The sequence below is a fragment of the Mus musculus genome, chromosome 4 (assembly GCF_000001635.26).
Source record: "Mus musculus strain C57BL/6J chromosome 4, GRCm38.p6 C57BL/6J".
Lineage (NCBI taxonomy): Eukaryota > Metazoa > Chordata > Mammalia > Rodentia > Muridae > Mus > Mus musculus.
Genome location: NC_000070.6, coordinates 113,394,780 through 113,409,944, shown reverse-complemented (window position 1 = coordinate 113,409,944; position 15,165 = coordinate 113,394,780).

Here is a 15,165-nt window from a genome sequence, read left to right as displayed (position 1 = left end):
CACAGAGGGTTAATATCTAATATTTGTAAAGAACTCAAGATGTTGACCTTCAAAAAACCAAATAACCCAATTTAAAAATGGGTACAGAGGTAAACAGAGAATTCACAACAGAAGAATCTAAAATGATTAGAAGGACTTAAGGAAATGTTCAAAGTCCTTAGTCATCTGAGAAATGCAAATCAAAATGACCCCATAATTCTACCAATCAGAATGGCTAAGATCAAAAACTCAAGTGACAGCACATGCTGGCAAAGATGTGGAGAATGAGGAACACTCTCCTATTGCTGGTGGGATTTCAAACTGGCACAATCACTCTGGGAATCAATCTGGTAGTTCCTCAGAAAATTGGAAATAGTTTACCTGAAGGCATAGATATCCCACTCTTGAGAGTATGCCTAAAATATGTCACACCATATCACAAGGACACATGTTCCCCCATGTTCATAGTAACCTTCTTTGTAACAGACATGCTGGAAATCACCCAGATGTCCCTCAACTGAAGAAAGGATACAAAGAGTATGTAGTTCAATTACACAACAGAATACTATTCAGCTATTAAGAATAAGGAATCATCAATTTTGTAGACAAATAGTTTGAACTAGAATATATCTTGAATAAGGTAACTCACACCCAAAATGATATATATGGTATGTATTTACTGATTAGTGGATATTAGCCAAAAACTACAGAATACCTAGGATACAACCCTCAGACCATAAGAAGTGTAAAAAGTGACAATTGAGGATGTTTCAGTTCAACTTAGAAGGAGGAAGGAAATAATCTCAGCAGGCAGAAGGAGAGAAGGATGTGGGAGAAGGTGGAGGGGGAAGGAAAAGGGGGAACAGGGCCAGGTATGGGGAGAAAGAAGATAAGCCCAAAGGATCAAGAGAAAAATTGAAGATAAGAGGAATGGGAGGGTTCATATGGGAGGACCCTCTAGAAAGTACCAGAGACCTGGAAGGTGAGAGACTCAAAGGACTCAATGGGAGGACCTTAGCTCAAATGTCCAACATTGGGGATCACAAACTCAAAGAGCCCACCGCCTATAGATAGACAGGACCTCAAGCAGAGGGACAGGGTTACTAACCCACAGTCAGAATTTCTGAACTAGAACTGTTCTTGTCTAACCGAACTTCAGGGACAAAAATGGAGAAGAGATTGAAAGAAAGGTAGGCCAATGACTGGCCCAATTAGGAATCCATCTCATGGTGGGGGTACCAAGGTCTGACACTATTACTGATGCTATGATGTGCTTACATATAGGAGCCTAGCATGGCTGTCCCCTGAGAGGCCCTATGAGCCCCTTATTGAGCCAGAAACAGATACTTACACTCAATCATTGAACTGATGTCAGGGACACCTATAGTTGAATTTGGGGAAGGATTGAAGCAGCTGCAGTGGAGAGGAACCACATAGAGAGAGCAACTGCATAGGAAGACCAGCAGTCTCAACTAACCCAGACTCCAGGAAGATGGAGTCACCAACAAGGTGCATACACAGGCCAATCTGAGGCCCCTGGCGCAAATATAGCAGAGTTCTGCCTGGTCAAGCCTTAGTGGGAGACGATGTACTTAATCCTTGAGACCCTTGAAGCCCCAAGGAATGGTGAGCCTTGGAGGGGAACATCTCAGAGGCAATGGGGGGGGGGATGAATGGGATGAGGAATTGTGTGAGGAGAGACCAAGACAATGAGGGGAATGTTAATAAATAAAATAATGAAAACTGAAAGAAAAAGGATAAGCTTTTCATTTTATCACAACAAACAAAAGTAACAAATAAAGGCATTGATTGTCAAAAACCACTCACTCTGTCTTGCTGGCCCTGAAATTTCCCTGTACTGGGGCATATGATCTTCACAATACCAAAGACGTCTTCTCCCATTTATGGCCAACTAGGCCATCCTCTGCTACACATGCAACTGAGACAGAGCTCTTGGGGATACTGGTTAGTTCATATCATTTTTAGCTCCTTGGTTACTTTCTAGTTCTTCATTAGGGGACCTGTGTTCCATCTAATAGATGACTGTGAGCATCCACTTCTGTATTTGTCAGATATTGGCATCGACTCACAAGAGAGAGCTATGTCAGGGTCCTTTCAGAAAAATCTTTCTGGCATATGCAATAGTGCCTGGGTTTGGTGGTTGTATATGGGATGGATTCCTGGTTGGGGCAGTCTGTGGATGGTCTTTCCTTCTGTCTCATCTCCAAACTCTGTCTCTGTAACTCCTTCCATGGGTATTTTATTCCCTATTCTGGGAAGGAACGAAGTATCCATAATTTGGTCTTCCTTCTTGAGTTTCATGTGTTTTGCAAATTGTATCTTGGGTATTCTAAGTTTCTGGGCTAATAGCTGCTTATCAGTGAGTGCATACAATGTGTGTTCTTTTGTGATTGGGTTACCTCACTCAGGATGATATCCTCTAGCTGCATCCATTTGCCCAAGAATTTAATGAATGCATTGTTTTTAATTGCTGAGTAGTACTCCATTTTGTAACTACACATTTTCTGTATCCATTCCTCTGTTGAGGGAAATCTGCGTTCTTTCCAGCTTCTGGCTACTATAAATAAGGCTGCTATGAACATAGTAGAGCATGTGTCCTTATAACAAGTTGGAATATGTTCTGGGTATATGCCCAGGAGAGGAATTGCTGGATCTTCTGGTAGTATTATGTCCAATTTTCTGAGGAAACGCAAGACTGATTTCCAGAGTGGTTGTAACAGCTTGTGAGCCCACCAACAAAGGAGTATTCCTCTTTCTTCACATCTGCGCCAGCATCTGCTGTCACCTGAATTTTTTATCTTAGTCATTCTGAGTGGTGTGAGGTGAAATCTCAGGGCTGTTTTGATTTGCATTTCCCTGATGAACATTTTTTTTTTCAGGTGCTTCTCAGTCATTCTGAATTCCTCTGTTGAGGATTCTTTGTTTAGCTATGTGCCCCATTTTTTTTGACGATGATTTTTGATTTTCTGGAATCCATCTTCTTAAGCTCTTTATATATATTAGATATTAGTCCCCTATTGGATTTAGGATTGGTAAAGATCCTTTTCCAATCTGTTGGTGGCCTTTTTGTCTTATTGACGATGTCTTTTGCCTTACAGAAGCTTTGCAATTTTATGAGGTCCCACTTATAAATTCTTGATCTTACAGCACAAGCCATTGCTGTTCTGTTCAGGAATTTTTGCCCTGTGACCATATCTTCGAGGCTTTTCCCTACTTTCTCCTCTCTAAGTTTCAGTGTCTCTGGTTTCACAAGGAGTTTCTAAATCATGCAGACTTGACCTTAGTACAAGGAAATAAGAGTAGATCAATTCTCATTCTTCTACATGATAACCGCCAGTTGTGCCAACACCATTTGTTGAAAAAAACTGTCTTTTCTCTACTGGATGGTTTTAGCTCCCTTGTTAAAGATCAAGTGACCATAGGTCTGTGGATTCATTCCTGTGTCTTCAATTCTATTCCACTGATCTACCTGTCTGTAGCTGTACCAGCACCATGCAGTTTTTACCACAATAGCTCTGGATGGAGTACAGCTTTAGGCGAGGCATAATGGTTCCACCAGAGGTTCTTTTATCATTGAGAAGAGTTTTTGCTATCCTTGGTTTTTTTTGTTTTTTTTTTTTTTTTTTTTTTTTGTTATTTCAGATGAATTGGAAAATTGCCCTTTCTGATTCAGTAAAGTGTTGAGTTGGAATTTTGGTAGGGATTGCATTGAATCTGTAGATTGCTTTTGGCAAGATAGCCATTTTTACTATATTGATCCTGCCAATCCATGAGCATGGGAGATCTTTCCATCTTCTGAGATCTTTTTTGACTTCTTTCTTCAGAGACTTGAAGTTCTTGTCATACAGATCTTTCACTTCCTTAGCTAGAATCACAGCAAGGTATTTTATAATATTTGTGACTATTGTGAAGGGTGTTGTTTCCCTAATTTCTTTCTCAGTCCATTTATCCTTTGTGTAGAGAAAGGCCATTGATTTGTTTGAATTAATTTTATATCCAGCTATTTCATTGAAGCTGTTCATCAGCTTTAGGAGTTCTCTGGTGGAATTTTTAGGATGACTTATACATACTATCATATCATCTGCAAATAGTGATATTTTGACTTCTTCCTTTCCGATTTGTATCTCCTTGATCTCCTTTTGTTGTTGAATTGCTCTGCCAAGGACTTCAAGTAATATATTGAATAGGTAAGGGAGAAAGTGGGCAGGCTTGTCTAGTCTAGATATTAAAGGGATTCCTTCTAGATTCTCTACATTTACTTTGATGTTGGCTACTGGTTTGCTGTATATTGCTTTTATTATTTTTACATATGAGCCTTGAATTCTTGATCTTTCCAAGACTTTCATCATGAATGGGTGATGGATTTTGTCAAATGCTTTCTGAGCTCTAACGAGATGATCATGTGGTTTTTGTCTTTGAGTTTTTTTATATAGTGGATTACATTGATGAATTTCCATATATTAAACCATCCTTGCATCCCTGGGATGAAGCCTACTTGACCATAATGGATGATTGTTTTGATGTGTTCTTGGATTCAGTTTGCGAGGATTTTATTGAATATTTTTGCATCAATATTCATAAGGGAAATTGGTCTGAATTTCTCTATTTTTGTTGGGTCTTTATGTGGTTTAGTTATCAGAGTAATTTTGGCTTCATAGAATGAATTGAGTAGAGCAGGTTCTGTTTCTATTTTGTGGAATAATTTGAGGAGAACTGGAATTAGGTATTCTTTGAAGGTCTTATAGAATTCTACAGTAAACCCATGTGGTTCTCGGCAGTTTTTTTCTTTTTTTCTTTTGGCTGGGAGACTATTAATGACTGCTTCTGTTTCTTTAGAGGATATGGGACTGTTTAGATCATTAATATGATCCTGATTTAACTTTCATACCTGGTATCTGTCTAAAAGTTTATCAATATCATCCAGGTTTTCTGGTTTGGTTGAGTATAGCCTTTTGTAATAAGATCTGATGGGGTTTTGGATTTCCTCAGGTTCTGTTGTTATGTCTTCCTGTTCATTTCTGGTTTTGTTAATTATGATAATGTCCCTGTGCCCTCTAGCGAGTCTGGGTAAGGGTTTATCTATCTTGTTGATTTTCTCAAAGTACCATCTCCTGGTTTGGTTGATTTGTTTTTGTTTTTGTTTTTGTTTGTTTTTTTTTTCTTTTCTTTTGTTTCCACTTGTTTGATTTCAGCCGTGAGTTTGATTATTTCCTGCCATCTACTCTTCTTGATTGAACTTACTTCCTTTTGTTCTAGAGGTTTTAGGTTTCCTGCCAAGCTGCTAGTGTATGCTCTCTCTAGTTTCTTTTTGGAGTCACTCAGCGCTAGAGTTTTCCTCTTAGGACTGCTTTCATTGTGTCCCTAACATTTGGGTATGTTGTGGCTTCATTTTCATTAAACTCTAAAAAGTCTTTAATTTCTTTCTTTATTTCTTCCTTGACCAAGGTATCGTTGAGTAGAGTGTTGTTCAGTTTCCATGTGAATGTTGGCTTTCCATAATTTTTGTTGTTATTTATGATCAGCCTTGGTCCATGTCAATCTGATAGCATGCATGAGATAATTTCTATAGTTTTTATCTGTTGAGACCTGTTTTGTGCCCAAATAATATGGTCTATTTTGGAGAAGGTGCCATGAGGTGCTGCACAGAATGTATATCCTTTTGCTTTAGGATAAAATGTTCTGTAGATATCTCTTAAATCCATTTCTTTCCTAACTTTTGTTAATTTCAATGTGTCTCTGTTTAGTTTCTGCTTCCAGAATCTGTCCATTGATGAAAATGAGGTGTTGGAAGTCTCCCAGTATTATTGTGTGAGGTGCAATATTTGCTTTGAGCTTTACTATACTTTCTTTAATGAATGTGGATGCCCTTACATTTGGAGCATAGATATTGAGAATTGAGAGTTCATCTTGGAAGATTTTACCTTTTAGGTGTAAGAAGTGCCCCTCCTTGTCTTTTTTAAACTTTGTGTTGGACGTCAATTTTATTCGATATTAGATTGATTACTCCAGTTTGTTTCTTCAGACCATTTGCTTGGAAAAATTTTTTTCCAGCCTTTTACCCTGAAGTAGTGTCTTTTTCCCTCAGGTGGGTTTATTGTAAGCAGCAAAAAGTTGGGTCCTATTTATATATTCAGTCTGTTAGTCTATGCTTTTTTACTGGAAAACTGAGTCCATTGATATTAAGAGATATTAAGGAAAAGTAATTGTTGCTTCTTGTTATTTTTGTTTTTAGATTTGGTATTCTGTTCTTTCTGCTGTCTTATTTTTGGTTTATTTAAGGATTACTTTCTTGCTTTTTCTAGGGTGTAGTTTCTGTCTTTGTGTTGATGTTTTCCCATTATTATCCTCTGAAGGACTAAATTCATGGAAAGGTGTTGTATGAATTTGGTTTTCTCATGGGATACCTTGGTTTCCCCATCAATGGTAAATGAGAGTTTTGCTGGGTATAGTAGCCTGGGCTGGCATTTGTGTTCTCTTAGTGTCTGTATAACATCTGTCCAGGATCTTCTGGCTCTCATAGAGTCTGGTGAGAAATCTGGTGTAATTTTAATATTTCTGTCTTTATATGTTATTTGACCTTTTTCCCTTACTGCTTTTAATAGTCTATCTTTATTTAGTGCATTTGTTGTTCTGATTATTATGTGTCAGGAGGCATTTCTTTTCTGCTCCAGTCTATTTGGAGTCCTTTAGGCTTCTTGTACATTCATGGACATCTCTTTCTTTAGGTTAGGGAAGTTTTCTTCTATAATTTTCTTGAAGATAGTTACTGGCTCTTTTAGTTGAAAATCTTCATTCTCATCTATACCTATTAATCTAAGGTTTTGTCTTCTCATTGTGTCCTGGATTTCCTGGATGTTTTGGGTTAGGAACTTTTTGCATTTTCTTTGATTGTTGTGTCCATATTCTCTATGGAATCTTCTGCACCTGAGATTCTCTCTTCTATCTCTTGTATTCTGTTGCTGATGCTTGCATATATGGTTCCTGATCTTTTCATAGGATTTCTATCTCCAGAGTTGTCTCCCTTTGGGTTTTCTTCATTGTTTCTACTTCCATTTTTAGATCTTGGATGTTTTTGTTCAATTCCATCAAGGGTTTTGTTGTGTTTTCTTGTAATTCTTTAAGGGATTTTTGTGTTTCATGTTCTTCTACCTGTTTAGTGCCAGGAGCCATGGCCTCAGCCATGACCTTGTGGATATTTTCTAGCTCACATAAACAATTTTGAGAGAACATTCCTGGTCATAACAGTAAGAATGTTTGTGCCTAAGGACGACACTCTTATCATTGGTTCCAGAAGCTGAAGATTGCTGCCTGACCTTCAGAGAACCCCTTGGTCTCTTCCCCCTCCCTTCTGGCCTCCTCTTGTTTATGCTTATATTGCCACTCCTGAATAATGTTTTCAGAGCTTGATCAGTAAAATTGACTTGCTCTAATTCTTTGTGTCTCTTGTCCCTTGCACTCTCTCTCTCTCTGTTCTGCCCTGAGTCTCCACTGATTATCCCTGCAGGTTGAGGCACTTTAGCAGTGTTTTTCTATAATTCCTTGAGTGATTTTTTTGTTTCCTCTTTAAGGGCTTCTATCTGTTTAGCAGTGTTCTCCTGTATTTCTTTAAGTGAGTTATTAATGCCCTTCTTAAAATCCTCTACCAGCATTATGAGATATGGTTTTAGATCCGAATCTTGGTTTGTGTGTGTGTGTGTGTGTGTGTGTGTGTGTGTGTGTGTGTGTGTGTGTTGGGGTGTCCAGGACTCACTGTGGTGGACATACTGCGTTCTTATGATGCCAAGTGGTCTTGGTTTCTGTTAGAAAGATTCTTACATTTGCCTTTTGCCATCTGGTAATCTCTGGTGTTAGATGTTCTAGCTGTCTCTGGCTGGAGCTTATTCCTCCTGTGATTCTTTAGCCTCTCTCAGCATTCGTGGGAGACCAACTCTCCTCTGTCTCCCAGGTGTCAGAGCACTCTCTGCAGGCAAGCTCTCCTTTTGCAGGGAAGACGCACAGAAGCCTGGAGTCCAGATCCACCTCCTGATTCCTGAGGTCAGAGACTTTCCTGGAGTCCAACTCTCCTCTGGCAGGGAAGGTGTCCAGGGATCTGGGTCTCAGCACAGTCTCCTGGCTGAGGATGAAGATCTGAAGGGACCCTGTCCAAGAAGCTCTGTTGCTGCTGGTGCCCACGTGCTCTCCTGCGTATACTGGTCTCAGTAATCCCAAGATGCTGAGTGTACTAGGGCCTGCCTTTGACCTCAAGATCCCTGGTGTGCTAGGATACCCTCAGCATGGAGAGTCCTCTGGGGACCTTGGGGCCCTCAGCTGAGATTGAACCCAAGATAGTGCAGGGGTGGAACCTACCAGAACAAACTCCAGCCACTGGTTAGGCAAGTTTTCTTTGTCCGTACTCCTGCTAGCACAAGACCCTCTGGAATTTTTTGAACTGTTGTTGCGTTCCACTCACCAGTGATCTCAAGATCCCAGGAGTGCTCGGGTGTCTGCAGTGTGGAGAGTACTCTTCCGACCTTAGCGCCCTCCACTGAGATTGCGCTGAATTTGATTCAGGACTAGAAATTTTCAATACCTAATAAAATATTTTCTTTTGCTGATAACCACTGACTTTATTATTTATTTATTTATTTTTACTTTTTATTACGTATTTTCCTCATTTACATTTCCAATGCTATCTCAAAAGTCCCCCATACCCACCCCCCCACTCCCCTACCCACTCCCCCTTTTTGGCCCTGGCATTCCCCTGTCCTGGGGCATATAAAGTTTGCAAGTCCAATGGGCCTCTCTTTCCAGTGATGGCTAACTAGGCCATCTTTTGATACATATGCAGGTAGAGTCAAGAGCCCCAGGGTACTGGTTAGTTCATAATGTTGTTCCACCTATAGGGTTGCAGATCCCTTTAGGTCCTTGGGTACTTTCACTAGCTCCTCCATTGGGGGCCCTGTGATACATCCAATAGCTGACTGTGAGCATGCACTTCTGTGTTTGCTAGTAGCCAGCATAGTCTCACAAGAGACAGCTCTATCTGGGTCTATTCAGCAAAATCTTGGTAGTGTATGCAATGGTGTCAGCGTTTGGAAGCTGATTATGAGATGGATCCCCGGATATGGAAATCACAAGATGGTCCATCCTTTTGTCTCAGCTCCAAATTTTGTATCTGTATCTCCTTACATGGTGTTTTGTTCTTAATTCTAAGAAGGGGCAAAGTGTCCATACTTTGGTCTTCATTCTTCTTGAGTTTCATGCGTTTAGCAAATTGTATCTTATATATTGGGAATTCTAAGTTTCTGGGCTAATATCCACTTATCAGTGAGTACATACTGTGTGAGTTCCTTTGTGATTGGGTTACCTCACTCAGGACCATGCCCTCCAGGTCCATCCATTTGCCTAGGAATTTCATAAATTCATTCTTTTTAATAGCTGAGTAGTACTCCATTGTGTAAATGCACCACATTTTCTGTATCCATTCTTCTGTTGAGGGACATCTGGGTTCTTTCCAGCTGCTGGCTATTATAAATAAGGATGCTATGAACATAGTGGAGCATGTGTCCTTCTTACCGTTTGGGACATCTTCTGGATATATGCCCAGGAGAGGTATTGCTGGATCCTCCAGTAATACTATGTCCAATTTTCTGAGGAACCGCTAGACTGCTTTCCAGAGTGGTTGTACAAGCTAGCAATCCCACCAACAATGGAGGAGTGTTCCTCTTTCTCCACATCCTCGCCAGCATATGCTGCCATCTGAATTTTTGATCTTAGCCATTCTGACTGGTGTGAGGAGGAATCTCAGTGTTGTTTTGATTTGCATTTCCCTAACGATTAAGGATGTTGAACATTTTTTTCAGGTGCTTCTCTGCCATTCGATATTCCTCAGGTGAGAATTCTTTGTTCAGCTCTGAGCTCCATTTTTTAATGGGGTTATTTGATGTCCTTGAGTCCACCTTCTTGAGTTCTTTATATATATTGGATATTAGTCCCCTATCCAATTTGGGATAGGTAACGATCCTTTCCCAATCTGTTGGTGGTCTTTTTGTCTAATTGATGGTTTCTTTTGCCTTGCAGAAGCTTTGCAACTTTATGAGGTCCTATTTATTGCTTCTCAATATTACGGCACAAGCCATTGCTGTTCTATTCAGGAATTTTTTCCCCTGTACCCATATCTTCGAGGCTTTTCCCTACTTTCTCCTCTACAACTTTCAGTGTCTCTGGTTTTATGTGAAGTTCATTAATCCAATTAGACTTGACCTTAGTACAAGGATATAGGAATGGATCAATTCACATTCTTCTACATGATAACCACCAGTTGTGCCAGCACCATTTGTTGAAAATGCTGTCTTTTTTCCACTAGATGGTTTTAGCTCCCTTGTCAAAGATCAAGTGACCATAGGTGTGTGGGTACATCTCTGGGTCTTCAATTCTGTTCCATTGGTCTACTGGTCTGTCACTATAGCAGTACCATGCAGTTTTTATCACAATTGCTCTGTAGTACAGCTTTAGGTCAGGCATGGTGATTCCACCAGATGTTCTTTTATCCTTGAGAAGAGTTTTTGCTATCCTAGGTTTTTTTGTTATTCTAGATGAATCTACTGATCACCCTTTCTAATTCGCTGAAGAATTGAGTTGGAATTTTGATGGGGATTGCATTGAATCTGTAGATTGCTTTTGGCAAAATAGCCATTTTTACTATATTGATCCTGCCAATCCATGAGCATGGGAGATCTTTCCATCTTCTGAGATCTTCTTTGATTTCTTTCTTCAGAGACTTGAAGTTCTTATCATACAGATCTTTCACTTCCTTAATTAGATTCACCCCGAGTTATTTTATATTATTTGTGACTATTGAGAAGCGTGTTGTTTCCCTAATTTCTTTCTCAGCCTGTTTATCCTTTGTGTACAGAAAGGCCATTGACTTTTTTCAGTTAATTTTATATCCAGCTACTTCATTGAAGCTGTTTATTCGGCTTAGGAGTTCTCTGGTGGAATTTTTAGTGTCACTTATATATACTATCATATCATCTGCAAAAAGTGATATTTTGACTTCTTCCTTTCCCATTTGTATCCCCTTGATCTCCTTTTGTTGTTGAATTGCTCTGGCTAGGACTTCAAGTACAATTTTGAATAGTTAGGGAGAGATTGGACAGCCTTGTCTAGTCCCTGATTTTAGTGGGATTGCTTCCAGCTTCTCACCATTTACTTTGATGTTGGCTACTGGTTTGCTGTAGATTGCTTTTATCACGTTTAGGTATGGACCTTGAATTACAGATCTTTCCAAGACTTTTATCATGTATGGGTGGTGGATTTTGTCAAATGCTCTCTCAGCATCTAATGAGATGATCATGTGGTTTTTGTCTTTGAGTTTGTTTATATACTGGATTACGTTGATGGATTTCCGTATATTGAACTATCCCTGCATCCCTGGGATGAAACCTACTTGGTCAGTATGGATGATTGTTTTGATGTGTTCTTGGATTAGATTAGCAAGAACTTTATTGAGGATATTTGCATCGATATTCATAAGGGAGATTGGTCTGAAGTTCTATATATTTGTTGGGCCTTTTTGTAGTTTAGGTATCAGAGTAATTGTGGCTTCGTAGAATGAGTTGGGTAGACTACCTTCTGTTTACATTTTGTGGAATAGTTTGTGAAGAACTGGGATTAGATCTTCTTTGAAGGTCTGATAGAACTCTGCACTAAACCCATCTGGTCCGGGGCTTTTTTTGGTTGGGAGACTATTAATGAATGCTTCTATTTCTTTAGGGGATATAGGCCTGTTTAGATCATTAACCTGATCTTGATTTAACTTTGGTATCTGGTATCTGTCTAGAAACTTGTCCATTTCATCCAGGTTCTCCAGTTTTGTTAAGTATAGCCTTTCATAGAAGGATCTGATGGTGTTTTGGATTTCTTCAGGATCTGTTGTTATGTCTCCCTTTTCATTTCTGATTTTGTTAATTAGGATGTTTTACCTGTGCCCTCTAGTGAGTCTGCCTAAGGGTTTTTCTATCTGTTGATTTTCTCAAAGAACCAGCTACTCGATTGTTTGATTCTTTGAATAGTTCTTCTTGTTTCCACTTGGTTGATTTCGCCCCTGAGCTTGATTATTTCCTGCCGTCTACTCCTCTAGGTGAATATGCTTCCTTCTGTTCTAGAGCTTTTATGTGTGTTGTCAAGCTGCTAATGTGTGCCTTTTCTAGTTTTTTTTTTTTTTTTTTTTTTTTTGAGGTACTCCGAGCTATGAATTTTCCTCTTAGAAATGCTTTCAGTGTGTCCCATAAGTTTGGGTATGTTGTGGCTTCATTATTATTAAACTCCAAAAAGTCCTTAATTTCTTTCTTTATTCCTTCTTTGACCAAGGTATCATTGAGAAGTGTGTTGTTCAGTTTCCAAGTGAATGTTGGCTTTCTATTATTTATTTTGTTGTTGAAAATCAGCTTTAGTCCATGGTGATCTGATAGGATGCATGGGACAATTTCAATATTTTTGCATATGTTGAGGCTTGTTTTGTTACCAATTATGAGGTCAGTTTTGGAGAAGTTCCCGTTAGGTGCTGAGAAGAAGGTATATCCTTTTGTTTTAGGATAAAATGTTTTGTAGATATCTGTTAATTCCATTTGTTTTATCACTTCTGTTAGTTTCACTGTGTCCCTGTTTAGTTTCTGTTTCCATGATCTGTCCATTTGTGAAAGTGGTGTGTTGAAGTCTCCCACTATTATTGTGTGAGGTGCAATGTGTGCTTTGAGCTTTACTGAAGTTTCTTTATTGAATGTGGCTTCCCTTGTATTTGGAGCATAGATATTCAGAATTGATAGTTCCTCTTGGAGGATTTTACCTTCAATGAGTATGAAGTGCCCCTCCTTGTGTTTTTTTATGACTTTGCATTGGAAGTCGATTTTATTAGATATTATAATGGCTAATCCAGCTTGTTTCTTTATACCATTTGCTTGGAAATTTGTTTTCAAGCCTTTCATTTTGAGGTAGTGTCTATCTTTTTCTCTGAGATGAGTTTCTTGTAAGCAGCAAAATGTTGGGTTTTGTTTTTCTAGCCAGTTTGTTAGCCTATGTCTTTTTATTGGGGAGTTGAGTCCATTGATATTTAGAGATATTAAGGAAAAGTAATTGTTGCTTCCTGTTATTTTTGTTGTTAAACTTGGCATTCTGTTATTGTGGCTGTCTTCTTTAATGTGTGTTGAGGGATTACCTTCTTGATTTTTCTAGGGCATGGTTTCTGTCCTTGTATTGTTTTTTTTTTTTTTTTTTTTTTTCTGTTATTATCCTTTGAAGGTCTGGATTCATGGAAAGATAATATGTGAATTTGGTTTTGTCGTGGAATACTTTGGTTTCTCCATCTATGGTAATTGAGAGTTTAGCTGAGTTTAGTAGCCTGGGCTGGAATTCGTGTTCTCTTAGTGTCTGTATAACATCTGTACAGGCTCTTCTGGCTTTCATAGTCTCTGGTGAAAAATCTGGTGTAATTCTGATAGGCTTGCCTTTAGATGTTACTTGACCCTTTTCCCTTACTGCTTTTAGTATTCTATCTTTATTTAGTGCATTTGTTGTTCTGATTATTATGTGTCGGGAGGAATTTCTTTTCGGGTCCAGTCTATTTGGAGTTCTGTAGGCTTCTTGTATGTTCATGGGCATCTCTTTCTTTAGATTTGGGAAGTTTTCTTCTATAATTTTGTTGAAGATATTTGCAGGTCCTTTGAGTTGAAAGTCTTCATTCTCATCTACTCCTATTATTCAAAGGTTTGGTCTTCTTATTGTTTCCTAGATTTCCTCGATGTTTTGAGTTAATATCTTTTTCCATTTTCAATTTTTTTTGATTGTTGTGCCGATGTTCTCTATGGAATCTTCTGCACCTGATGTTCTCTCTTCCATTTCTTGTATTCTGTTGCTCATGCTTGCATCTATGGTTCCAGATTTCTTTCCTAGACTTTCTATCTCCAGCGTTGCCTCACTTTGGGTTTTCTTTATTATGTCTACTTCTCTTTTCAGGTCTTGGATGGTTTTATTCAATTCCATCACCTGTTTGGTTGTGTTTTCCTGCAATTCTTTAAGGGATTTTTGTGCTTCCTCTTTAATGTCTTCTACCTGCTTAGGAGTGTTCTCCTGTATTTCTTTAAGTGAGTTATTAAAGTCCTTTTTGATGTCTTCTACCATCATCATGAGATATGCTTTTAGATCTGGGTCTAGCTTTTCGGTTGTGTTGGGGTGCCCTGGACTGGGCAAGGTGGGAGTGCTGGGTTCTGATGATGGTGAGTGATCTTGGTTTTTGTTAGTAAGATTCTTACGTTTACCTTTCACCATCTGGTAATCTCTGGAGTTAGTTGTTATAGTTGTCGCTGTTTAGAGATTGTTCCTCTGGTGATTCTGTTACCCTCTATCAGCAGACCTGGGAGACTAGCTTTCTCCTCTGAGTATCAGTGTTCAAAGCAATCTCTGCTGGCAAGCTCTCCTCTTACAGGGAAGGTGCACAGATATCTTGCGTTTGGACCTCCTCCGGGCCGAAGATGAAGGCCCAAAACAGGACTTTTCCCAGAAGCTGTGTTGTATTTGCCTGTCCCAGAAGCTGTTAGCTTCTGTAGTCCACACTCTCACCTGTGCAGACTACTTTCTACAGAGTCCTGGAACCAAGATGGCTCCCGGGGATCCTTAGGCAAATGCCTCCCGGGCCAGGCGGACACCTGTCCTCTGGCCAGGAAGGTGGCCGGATGTCGGGAGTCTGAAAATGGCCCTGCCTCAGAAGCTCTGTGGCTCTTGCCTGTCCCAGAAGCTGTTAGCTTCTGTAGTTCACACTCTCACCTGTCCAGACTACTTTCTGCAGAGTCCCGGAACCAGATGGCTCTTGTGGATCCTGAGGCAAAATCCTCCCAGGCCGGGGGGGGGGGGGGAGGGGAACACCTCTCCTCTGGCCGGGAGAGTGTCCGGATGTCTGGAGCCCGAAAAAACAACCACTGACTTTATAAAAAAGTTTATTTTTTGTTGTTTCAAAACACTTTACCCTAAAGTTTGTAATGATGCTTTTATTGGTTTCAATCATGCTTTCTTTAATGAAAAATCCTATGTTCAGTCTTGAAGAAAAATTGTCAAGAAATCATTTTTTTAAATCCACATTGTTTAAATCCTTACTGAATTTAAGATGTGGAGGAGGGTATGCATCACAGGCCA